Source organism: Sapajus apella, unplaced genomic scaffold (assembly GCF_009761245.1).
Source record: "Sapajus apella isolate SASKATOON/1434 unplaced genomic scaffold, GSC_monkey_1.0 scaffold229, whole genome shotgun sequence".
Lineage (NCBI taxonomy): Eukaryota > Metazoa > Chordata > Mammalia > Primates > Cebidae > Sapajus > Sapajus apella.
Window position 1 is genome coordinate 104,315 of NW_022437169.1, and position 8,807 is coordinate 113,121.

Genomic DNA, 8,807 nt, shown 5'->3' on the forward strand with positions numbered 1-8,807 from the left:
ACCTCTAAGCCTATGTAACCAGCACCACAGTCATTATAGAGTATTTCTGCCCCCTAGAAAGTTCCCTCTTGTCTCTTTTTAGAATCCCTCCTTTCCAGACCCTCCTCTCATACCCAAGCAACAACTCTTTGATTGCCACCAACAGGGACGCTTGTTGTGTTTTGTTTTTGAGACGGAGTTTAAGCTCTTGATGCCCAGGCTGGAGTGCAATGGTGCAATCTCGGCTCACCACAACCTCCGCCTCGCAGGTTCAAGCAATTCTCCTGCCTCAGCCTCCAGAGGAGCTGGGATTACAGGCATGTGCCATCACGCCCAACTAATTTTGTATTTTTAGTAGGGACGGGGTTTCTCCATGTTGGTCAGGCTAGTTTCAAAATCCCAACCTCAGGTGATTGGCCCACCTCGGCCTCCCAAAGTGCTGGGATTATAGGCAGGAGTCACCATGCCTGGCTGAAAGGTTTTACTTAAAGGAGAAATAGGAAAAAACTGAGTTCTGTATAAAATAAAAGATCTCTAAGTGGTAAACAGGTTATTTGATGATGTAAAGTTGTTTAGTGAGAAGAAAGAAAAAGACTTTTAGAAGTAAAGTCAGGGCTGGACGCAGTGGCTCACACCTGTAATCCTAGCACTTTGGGAGGCTGAGTCAGCGAGATCACCTGAAGTCAGAAGTTCAAGACCAGCCTGACCAACAAAGTGAAACCCTGTCTCTACTAAAAAAAAAAAAAAAAAAAATACAAAAATTAGCTGGTGTGGTAGTACATGCCTGTGATTCCAGCTATTCGGGAGGCTGCAGCAGGACATTGGCTTGAACTTGGGAGGTGGAGGTGGCAGTGACCCAAGATTAAGCCACCACACTCCAGCCTGAATGATAGAGACTCTGTCTCAAGAAAAAAAGAAAAGGAATGCCAAATTGCATTCATGGCATACTGTGACTGCCTGTCTATCTGTAACTTGAACTGTGTGAGGGTTGGGGATCTGGGAGATGAGCAGGGCCCAGGCCAAACACAGCTCTGCAGCTACAGCCTTGCTTTCCAGAGTACAGTTAGGAAGAGGCACACCAAGGCAGGGATGACTGAAGGAAAATGAAAGAGTGAGAGAGAAAAATTGCTTTGTTTTGGTTTTGTTTTTGTTTTGAGACAGCGTATTGCTCTGTGGCCCAGGCTGAAGTGCAGTGGCTCCATCACGGCTCACTGCAACCTGAACTTCCTGAGCTCAAGTGATCTTCCTGCCTCAGCTGTCCAAGCGGCTTGGACAATAGGCATGTGCCATCATGCCTGGCTAATTTTTTTTTACTATTTTACGGGGTCTCACTATGTCGCTCAGACTAGTCTCAAACTCCTGTGTGCAAGCGACCCTCTTACCTCAGTCGCCCGAGTAGCTGGAACTACAGGTACAAGTCACTGCACTCAGTTCTCAGCATCATGTTTAATCCTTAAAGTGCAAGCCTAGCTGTCCCCAGCACAGCAGTGCCTCTCCATTTTTCACTGATGATAGTTATAATTACTAGAATAGCTTCATATCTGCATAAGGATGTACAGGTCGTGAACATTCTTTTTTTTTTTTTTTTTTTCTGAGATGGGGTTTCACTCTTGTTGCCCAGGCTGGAGTGCGATGGCGCGATCTCAGCTCACCACAACCTCCGCCTCCTGGGTTCAAGCAGTTCTCCTGCCTCAGCCTCAGAAGTAACTGGGATTACAGGCATGCGCCACCACGCCCAGCTAATTTTGTATTTTTAGTAGAGACAGGGTTTCACCATGTTGGTCAGGATTGCCTCGATCTCCTGACCTCATGATCCACCTGCCTCAGCCTCCCAAAGTGCTGGGATTAAAGGTGTGAGCCACCATGCCCGGCCTGGTCATGAACATGCTGAAATACATCCTTCTCACTTTCTCCTCATCCTCATACCCTTGGGAAGGAAGGAAAATAACATTTCAATGAACTTGTCTTGTATGAGAAAACCAGAGCTCAGAGGCTGAGTAAATCCAAGATCTCAGGAATAAGGAGGCAAAGTCAAGCTGAAAAAGTCTAACCCTGAATCTGGTGTTATTTCCAACACATGACCCTAAAAAAACACCACTAGAAAGCTTTAAGTCAGCAGAAACAACATTCAAGTCCCTCAGCTACACAACTGTGGCCACACTGACACTCATGCAGGCAGCTGATATTTACCAGTAGAAAGCTAGGCTGCAGCAGGTGAGGAAACACCATAGCAGCCTCCAATGGAGAGTCAAAACTGACCTTCTTAGTAATCCACTGTGGAAAAACAAAGATGAAATGTCAACATTTACAACACAACAGAATCTTTTTATTTTTCAGAGACAAGGTCAACTTCAAACTCCTGGCTCAAGCAATCCTCCCACCACAGCCTCCTGAGCAGCTAGGACTGCAAGTATACACCAACACACCCAGCTAATTTTCTGATTTTGTAGAGATGGGGTCTCACTATGTTGCCCAGGCTAGAATTCCTGGCCTCAGGCAGTCCTCCCACCTCAGCCTCCCAAAGTGCTGAGAGTACAGGTGTAAGCCACGATACCTGGTCCTAACAAAAATTATATAGTTTCACAATGCCCAGGAAAACATTTGTGTAACTCAGCACACGTACTACACTGCCAATTCCCATGTTTTATTTATTTTTTTAGATACAGAGTCTTGCTCTGTTACCCAGGCTAGAATGCAGTGGCATGATCACAGCTCACTGCGACTTCAAACTCCTGGGTTCACATGATCTTCCTGCCTTAGCCTCCCAAGCAGCTGCAATGCAATGCAATGGCATGATCATGGCTCACTGTGGCCTCAACCTGGGCTGATGCAATCCCCCCACCTTAGCCTCCTTAGTAGCTGGGACTACAGATACATGCCACCATGCCCAGCTAAGAGAGAGAGAGACAGAGAGAGAGAGAGAGTGTGTGTGTGTGTGTAGAGATGAGGTCTTGCTGTGTTGGCTAGGCTGGTCTTCAACTCCTAGGCTCAAGCAATCCTCCCATGTCAGCCTCCCAAAGTGCTAGGATTGCAGGCATGAGTTACTGTGCCTGACCGGCAATTCCCATGTTTTATAGAAACACCATTCTCATGCAGCCCACAGTGGCCAGCTTCAGAGCCAAGTTTGTGGTGGTGAATCCTCAGTAATGCTTGTACAGCACTTGCTGTATGACAGATCTTGCTCTAAGGGCTCTCCATATATTTCCTCATTTCATCCTCAGTGGTAGGCAGAATTCTAAAGATAGCCACCCAAGATTCCTGTCCCCCGGTTGTTCAGTGAAATACTCATCTAGGTACGGCAATGAAGGCATTCTGGAGATACAATTAGAGTCCTAAGTTAGTAGACCTTAAATTACAGAGTAGTCCCCAGCTGACAGCCAGCAAGGAAACAGAGACCTTGGTTCTACAACTCCAAGGAACTCGATTCTGCCAGCAACCTAGCCTTGAAGCAGCTTCTTCCCTAGAGCTTCCAGGTAAAAGCAAAGCTGCCAACACCTTGAGTTCAGCCTTGTGATGTGCAGCTGGGCCTACCTGAACTTCAGACTACATAACGATGCGATAATAAATGGGTACTGGGCCGGGCGCGGTGGCTCAAGCCTGTAATCCCAGCACTTTGGGAGGCCGAGGCGGGTGGATCACGAGGTCAAGAGATCGAGACCATCCTGGTCAACATGGTGAAACCCCGTCTCTACTAAAAAATACAAAAAATTAGCTGGGCATGGTGGTGCATGCCTGTAATCCCGGCTACTCAGGAGGCTGAGGCAGGAGAATTGCCTGAACCCAGGAGGCGGAGGTTGCAGTGAGCCGAGATCGCGCCATTGCACTCTAGCCTGGGTAACATGAGTGAAACTCCGTCTCAAAAATAAATAAATAAATAAATAAATAAATGGGTACTGGTTTAAGCTGCTAAGTTTGTCAAACAAGAATAGAAAAACCATCCTCAAATACAGATGTATCAAAGTACAGGTCAGTATAGATGAGGGAGAGGCAGAAAGGGAATAAGTCACTTACCCCACCCAGCTAGTAAACAGCAGAACCAAGACTGAAGTACAAAGAGGGCCGCACAAATCTCTTAGATGAGGGCAAATCCCCTCCAGAATCCCCTCCATATTATTGGGTTTTGCTGTTTAGTGAGAAGAAAGAGAAAGCCTTTTAAAAGTAAAGCCAGATTTACTCTGTGTAAATCTGTGCTCTACATAATGATTGGAGCTCCACCAGGGGAGCTTTTGAATGAACCATCGGAAAACTAGGATCAGCTCTCCAGATTCCCACCTCTCCACCCATCCAGGTCAGAAATGAAAAATGCTCAGACTGCACAGAGAGGAAGTCAGCCAAGTCCCACTGGTGGGCTAGTGTCAGCTTTCCTGGCCCAGCTCTGCCTGCTGCAGAAGTAAAGGCACAGGGGTGGCACCTGGCAGTCCCTGTGGAAGAAGAGAGGCTGGGTGTAAGGAGGCCATGTAGGCAGTTGGGAGGGGTGAGACAGGAATCTCTGGCACTTGGCAATAAGAACATCTCTCAGGTTTTTTCAATTTTTTTTTTTTTTTTTTTAGACAAAGTCTTGCTCTTTTACCAGGTGCCAGGCTGGAGTGCAGTGGTGATCTCGGCTCACTGCAACCTCCCCCTCCCAGCTTCAAGCAATTCTCTTGCCTCAGCCTCCCCAGTGGCTGGGACTACAAGCACGCACCACTACACCCAGCTCATTTTTTTGTATTTTAGTATAGAAGGGGTTTCACTATGTTGGTCAGGATGGTCTCGATCTCTTGACCTCATGATCCATCCAACTCAGCCTCTCAAAGTGCTAGGATTACAGGTGTGAGCCACCACGCCAGTTTTTTCCATTCTTAACCTGCCTATCAAGTTCAGTGTTAAGGAAAACTTAAAACACTTCAGTGCTGACGTACTTGGTCAAGAAAATACTGTACACTACTTCAAAATGATCAGAGCAGCACAAAATCGGGGACTGTTTTAAGTCCAGAGCTTTCTCTGAAGTGAGAGCATCTCTGCTCACAGGAAGCTTTCATAGGCAGGGCTTGAAAGACTGAGACCCTAGGCGGGCACAGTGGCTCACACCTGTAATCCCAGCACTTTGGGAGGCCGAGGCAGGCAGATTACCCGAGGCCAGAGTTCGAGGGCCTGACCAACATGGAGAAACCTCATCTCTACTAAAAATACAAAATTAGCCAGGCGTGACGGCACATGCCTGTAAACCCAGCTACTCGGGAGGCTGAGGCAGGAGAATCGCTTGAACCCAGGAGACGGAGGTCGCAGTGAGCCAAGATCGCACCATTGCATTCCAGCCTGGGCAACGCGAGCGAAAATCCATCTCAAAAAAAATAAGGAAGAAAAGAAAGACTGAGGCCCAGAGGCATTTCCAAGAGGAAATTCAAACCCAGGAGTTTCCAAGAAAGGTCAGCGTCTCCTACACCCGTTCTCTGACCCTGCCACGGCCACACTCCCGCATCACACCCCTCTGCGTGCCAGGCACCCAGCGTCCGCTTCATCTCGCCTCTTCGCCACCCACTTTCTTCAGGAGCTGCTTCAGAGCCCATCTGGGGGCTTCTTCCGAGAGCAATAGCCCTCGGGCAATGCCAGTCATTCCAAGTAAATCCTGTCACTGCCGAGACCTCCCCCGAGCAGCAGCAGCAGCAGCAGCCCAACGGTCCTGTCAATTGGGAAACGGGGCCTTCCTATCACAGATGAGGAGACCGAGGCTTGGAGAAGTGGAGCAAACAGCGGGAAGAGTGGAGCTGGGACCCACACTCGGCTCTTCCTCCCACAGCACCTGCTGAGCCCAAGGCTCAACTTCAACACGAAGCTCTCCTTCCCTCCGTTCCTTCAACGAACGTTAACCTTCAACAAGAGCCGCGCAGGAGGCTGGCACAAAGGCATGGCCCAGAAGGGCGGCATGAGGACTCAACTGGGGCCCTTGCCTCCCAGGCCCGCCCGGCCCGGGCAGAGTGGCCGGGGCCGTCCAAGTCCCGGGACTCGCGGAGGAACGGAGACGGCCTCGGCAGGGACTCGGGAAAGCCGACCCACGCGCGCCCCCTGCCACACACCTGTGGGACCCATAGCGTTGCCCGCCTCTGAGCCGGAAGCCGCTATTCGGCCACCCCTTGCGAAATGTCGTTATGAAGCTGCGTGGGGCGTCCTGCGGGAAAAGCGCCTCTGCCTCTTCAGGACGCTACGTCAAAAGGCGCGTGCCCAACGCGAAGGCCGCCGGGTGGCGGAGGGGAGGTGGCGAGGGAGGAGTGCGAGGGGCGGAGGGCGGAGGGCGGTGGGGGGGGGGGGTCGTCTGCCTCTGAATGCGCCTGCGTAGTGGCAGCCTCCGCTCCCCCTGCCGTTGAGCTCACGCACCTTCTCCCCAGCAAGGAGTGCACCTGCGCCTAGGCAGGGTCGGTTGATTAGTGCCGCCTTGGAGCGCCCCCTAGTGGGGCACCAGCGCGGATAAAACAATTGCACGCTTTCTTGCAAGAGGCATTTAGCGTTCAATGTATGCCTGGCACTGGGCTGGGTGCAGCCACCTAAGCGAGTATGACCAATGCTCAACCAGGGCCTCTATCAGGGAGGCCCTGATCACCACCGAGCGGGCCCCTGCTGTAGGCCACGGACGCCTGGGAGGCCGGGCACAGGCGCTGCAGGGAGAGGGCAGCAGGCGCAGCCGCTAGGGCGCGTGGTGGGAGCGTGGCGCGGCGGGGCGCAAGTTCCGCGGGGGCTTGGGGGTTTGGGGGCGTGGGGCCGCAGGGCGCAGGTCCTGGGCTGGGGCCCCCTGAGCCCCCGGGGCTGGAGCTGCCGGGCAGAAGCTCTCACTGCAGCGGTAAAAGGTGCTGAGCGCTGAGGAAATTGAGCTGTACGAGCTGGCCCAGGCGGCGGGCGGCGCCATCGACCCCGACGAGTTCAAGTGAGCGGGGCTGGTGGGGTCGCGCGCCCCCCGGAAGTCCCCACCTCTGCTCTCGCTGTCAGCTCGCTGGTCGGGAGGAGACTCCCGCCCTTGTCGGGTCTTCAAGGAGGGGCCTGGGTCCGCGCCGGGCGAGGAGGGCTCACCCGCCCCGCGTCTGTCCCCGCCAGGATTCTGGTGGACCTGCTGAAGGTGAACGTGGCCCCCTCTGGCGGTCTTGGAGATGCCCAAGTCGGTGTGTGCCGAGTAGAGGCTGGCGAACGAGCCCCCGTACTCTTCGGCCGCGTCTCTGCTCACGTCCAGTGTGCCCGAGACTCGGGGGCAGAGCTGGGCCCGCTGTCCCCGCCCCGGTGGCAGGGGTGGCGGGGCAGGGAGGGGCAGGCGCTGCACAGCGGCGGCTTGGCCCTGAGCCTTGACCACGCTTGTCTGTCCGTCTCAGCACCTGCAGGGCCCATCCGTGGGCTCTGCTCCCTGGCCTCGCTGCTGTCCTTAGGAGGCATGTCCAGGCCAGGTGGACGCAGAGTGGGTGCCCCAGAGTAGTCCAGGTCGTCTAGGTCGCCTCCGCCTCCGCCTCTTTCCACCTCTTCACTCATGCCTCCATTCCACAAAGTCGGGAATCAAGAAGGCCTTTGGCTAAGGGCGGTGGCTCACGCCTATAATCTCAGCAATTTGGGAGGCCAAGGCAGGAAGATCGTTCGAGCCTATGAGTTTGAGACCAGTCTGGGTGACAAAGTGAGACCCTGTCTATTAAAAAAAAAAAAAAAAAAAATTAATGACAGTTTTGGAGGCCAGGGGCAGTGGCTTGTGCCTATAATCCCAGCACTTTGGGAGGCCAAGGCGGGCGGATCACTAGGTCAGCAGTTCGAGACCAGCCTGGCCAATATGATGAAACCCCATCTCTACTAAAAATATAAAAATTAGCTGGGTGTGGTGGTGGGCGCCTGTAATCCCAGCTACTCAGGTGGCTGAGGCAGGAGAATCGCTTGAATCCAGCAGGCAGAGGTTGCAGTGAGCAGAGATTGGGCCATTGCACTCCAACCTGGGCAACAGAGCGAGACTCCGTCTCAAAAAAAAAAAAAAAAAAAAAATGACAGTTTAGGGTCTGGCTCAGTGGCTCACACCTGTAATCCCAGCACTTTGGGAGGCCAAGGCGGGCATATCATTTGAGGCCAGGAGTTCAAGGCCAGCCTGGCCAACATGGTAAAACCCCGTCTCTACTAAAAATACAAAAATTAGCTGGGCATGGTGGCACATGCATGTAGTCCCAGCTACCCTAGAGGCTGAGGCAGGAGAATCACTTGAACCCAGGAGGTGGGGGTTGCAGTGAGCTGAGATCACAGTATTACACTACAGCCTGGGTGACAGCGCGAAACTCCTCTCAAAATTAAACAACAAAACACTTTAAAAAACAAAACAAAAACAGTTTTGGTCCCAGTCCTGTGGCATTAAGCCTCCAGGGAAGTGCCAAGGGAGCAGGGAAGGCAGAGGTCTTCCTGCCATCCCCTGCCTGTACCCTACCTGGGCCCAGGTCCTGTGCAGGGGCTTGGCCAGCCCTGACCGTCTTCCCTCTGAAAATTGCAGGATGGGAGTCAGAGGCAGAACTCCCAGGGTACAGAGGCCTGCGGGGTCTGAAGGGCCTCCTCTCTCTCCAGCTTGGTGACTGGGGCTGAGCAGATGATGAGGCTGAGTGTGTGTGATGGAGCCTGAGTCCTGTTGCTTCTGCTCCGAACAGCTTGCTCTGAAATGCAGCAGAACCTCCCATTGGAAGGAGGCACACAGCTGGCTCCCTGCCTAGAAGCAAGAGAAGGGGAAGGCATCCTGGGAAGGGGAGGAGAGCAGGCTGCCCTTATGGGGGCAGGGTCTGGGTACCCACTTCCCCTGCCCCCAGAGGCCCCAGGCATCTGCATGCTAGCAGATGTGTCTCGATCTGACC